Source organism: Gossypium raimondii, chromosome 3 (assembly GCF_025698545.1).
Source record: "Gossypium raimondii isolate GPD5lz chromosome 3, ASM2569854v1, whole genome shotgun sequence".
NCBI lineage: Eukaryota > Viridiplantae > Streptophyta > Magnoliopsida > Malvales > Malvaceae > Gossypium > Gossypium raimondii.
The window spans coordinates 43842146-43845823 of NC_068567.1; the positions used below are offsets into that span (position 1 = coordinate 43842146).

The 3678-nt window shown below is 35.6% G+C and overlaps 1 non-coding gene across 1 annotated transcript; it reads left to right on the forward strand.

Annotated features, from left to right (window-relative positions):
* Positions 1-587: 587 nt before the first annotated feature.
* On the forward strand, positions 588-691 carry LOC128040106 (small nucleolar RNA R71). The gene has a single exon (XR_008194766.1). It is a non-coding gene; the product is annotated as a small nucleolar RNA R71 (small nucleolar RNA).
* Positions 692-3678: the final 2987 nt, after the last annotated feature.

Sequence of the window (3678 nt, forward strand, 5' to 3'; positions counted from 1 at the left end):
CCTACCTTAATTTTCCTACGCCTAGACATAATTTCCTTTTAAAACTTGGCGTACTTAAGAACTTTCTCTATTAACTCAATTAATGGCAGGTTGACATTTAATGTTTTGAACAAGTTCAGAAAACTTAAAAAATTCATCCTCATCCTGCTTTTGTTTTTCCTCTGGTCTTGAAGGGAATGGGATTTTTGCACCGGAAGAATCTTTAGTTATTTCCTTCTCTATCTCTGCTGCCGGTGTGGTTTCCTCTTCTGGTTCTAGCTCATCTTCCGCCTCCAGGGATACCTCTTGAGGATCATCATTATTCCCAGCAGTTGTCTTCAGAGTAGTGGCTTCTAGGCTACTCAATACTTTGCTCGAGCGGAGCACAACCACTTTCACATGATCCTTACCTTCTATCCATGGATTATCTTCTGTGTTGCTGGAAATACCTGTGCCAATTTTTCTTTTAATGTCACCCATCATGATCAACAATTGACTCTCGAGTTTATTCAATGTTCTTGTTGAATTGGCACACTCACACTGCACCTATTTGACATCCATTCTCATTGACTGCATCTCTTCCTCAATTCTATCCAGGTGTTAACCACATGCAGTATGGTCATGTTTGAATCAACATTTTGAAACATTCCCATGCCTCATAGAAACTTTCTCCCTCCATCTGTCTAAACACAGGAATCTCTCTTCTTAGTTGAATTTTTTTGCTAATTGGGAAAAATTTCTGTCTAAACACGGCTCGCGACATGATTGGAATAATAATAGAATGATAACTCGAATAAGATTTATGAGAATGTAAGATAAATAGAAATTTGATTAAAGATTGAAATCATACAAATTAATTAATTAAAAAATTAAAAAATTTGAAATAACTCAAAATTTGGAGATAAATAGATATACATATAATATTAAATTTAAATATTTTAAAAGTAAAAATAATGAACAAATAGATAAAATAATATTAAATTTAAATATTTTAAAGTAAAAGAATGATAAATTGATAAATCAAATATGAATAATGTTGAATCCAAATATTTTAAAAGTAAACAAGGAATGAGCAAATAAATAAATAAATATTATTATTAAATTTTAGTATGAAAAAAACAATAATAATAAATAAATGATGAAACTAAACAAATCAGGTTTAAATTGAAATCAAAACAAAATTAAGGGCATAAATCGTAATAAGTTAAAATAAAAGAGGCGAATAGGGACCCAAATGGAATGCACGCTAAAGAAGGGGACCAACTAGGAAATTATCCCAGGCCCTCTAATCGCGCCTTTCTCTAAGGGACTTAAATGAAATAAAAATAAAATCACAGCAGGAAATTAAAAAAGAAAAAAAAAGAGAAATGGGACTAAATCGAAACAGGCCATAGAAGCGGAAGGGGGCCAGCGTGCAAATAACCCATTTTGTAAAAAAACATACAGATCCTCCGCCTGCGAGTCAGGTCGGCCCGTTTCGCGTCAAAATGATACCGTTTAGGGTCTAGGGGTATTAATTCAAAACGGCACCGTTTTGATAAGCTATATAAACCAAATTTTTACTAAAAAAATTCATTTAGCCCATCATTTAAAAAACAATTAAGAAACCTTTCAAAACTCTCTCCCCTCTTTTGACTTCCGGCCATCGGACTGCCGGCCACCCACTGTGCCACCCACCAGCCACCAATGACGGTGTCGCAGTCCACGATGGCCGAAAAACCTAAAATTTCTACTTTTGAACCCTCTACTTCAAAAATAAGATAAAAACAACAAAAACCTCTGATTTTCTCAAAGACAACCCTCACACCGAACCCTAAGGTCTTGGGTTCTAGTCACCGGAGAGAGTCTTTGATGACAGAGGGAGAGGAAACGTCCCTGGTAAGTTTCTTACTCTTGTTTTATGAAATAAAAAATTTAGAAGATTCAACTAAAAAAAATCATCTTTCTTTTTTGAATCTGTATCAATTGTTTTTTTTTTGGTATTTTGTATTCGATTTCGTCAAAAGAAGAAGAAGAAACATCTATTGTAGTTGTAGCCCTTTTATAGCCAAAATTATAGTCTTTTGTTTCTATTTTTTTTTCTATTTGCTTCCTCTACTTGTTATCTTTTGTTTGTTGGCTTCTTACAGGTGACAAAACAGTGTCAAATGTGTGGAGGAGGGGCGCTAGCATGCAGCGGCAGCTAAGGGCAGGCCTAGGTGCGGCGCACCTAGGGTTTCTTTCTCCTTTTTTGTTATCTTTTTTTTCTGCTGTGGTTTTGGTTTAGTTTGGGTTTGGATTGGGCTAGGGTTTTGTATTATTGGGTCATTTTTTTGTAATGGACTGTAAAAATATTTTTTTACTTCTATTTTTATTTGGTTTTGGGCCCGGGCAAATTTGGGCCTATACAGCTGCCCCTCTTTGCTCATTGTCGTGTAACGGGAATGAAGCAAAGGCTTTAAAAAGGGCCAAATTTGCCCCGCCTTGCCAAATCTCGACCTCTTTGGTGCTCCTCTTCTTCAAGTAGCCACGTTCCAATCTACTGCATCTTCAGGGGTATAGGAGTTGTTGCTTCGATCCACTCCACTACAACTTCAGGGAGATAAGACTTGCTATGGTAGATTTAATTCGACCTACTGCAACTTTAGAAGTATAGGACTTATCATTTCAATCTTCTCCACTGTAACTTCAGAGAGATAAGGTTTATACCTTTAATCTACTCTACTATAACTTCAGAAAGATAAGATTTGCTATCTTCGATCTACTCCACTATAACTTTAGGGAAATAAGATCTATACCATCAATCTGTCTCACTGCAACTTCAGGGGTAAGGTTTATAACTTTAATATGCTCTACTGCAACTTCAGAAAGATAAGATTTGCTATCTTCAATCTGCTCTACTGCAACTTTGGGGGTATAAGATTTGTGGTTTGTAGCTTTAATCTGCTCTACTGCAACTTCATAAGATAAGATTTGTTATCTTCAATCTGCTCAACTGTAACTTCAGGGAGATAAGATTAGCTATCTTGTAGCTTTAGTCTATTCCACTACAACCTCAGAGAGATAAGACTTGTTATGGTAGATTTAATCCGACCTACTGTAACTTCAGAGGTATTGGATTTTTTGTTTCAATATGCTCCACCGAAACTTCAAGGAGATAAGATTAATGGCTTCAATCTTCTCCATTGCAACTTCAAAGAGATAAGGATTGTGGCTTTAATCTGCTCCACTGCAACTTCAGGGTGATAAGATTCACCATGGTAACTTTAATCCGTCCCACTGCAATTTCAGGCGTATGAGATTTGTAACTTCATTGATCTGTTACACCATTCTCTGGGTAACATTACCTGTAAAATTCATTTTATGGGCCTAGATTAGGATGTTATGAACAGAATGAATCAAATGCTCCTAACTAGATGTGTATACATGATATTTGCATGAATGCAGAATATCATTTTTCTGAGAATGATCCCTTTTTAATGCTTGGGTTGACATTGCTCGTTGTTTATCGAGGTTTCATCACTGATGTATTACGCTACCTTCTTGCTCAGTCGGTATCTTTGACAGAAAACCTGAAGAAATAGTCACAATTTAGACTATTCTTTCCCAAATGTTTCCAACTCTTAAATTTGGTTAGTTCTAAATAATAATCCTGTTTGAGGTCCTTATACTATTTAGAAGCTTTCAAAGTAATATGCAGAACTCCTTTTGCTTGAATAT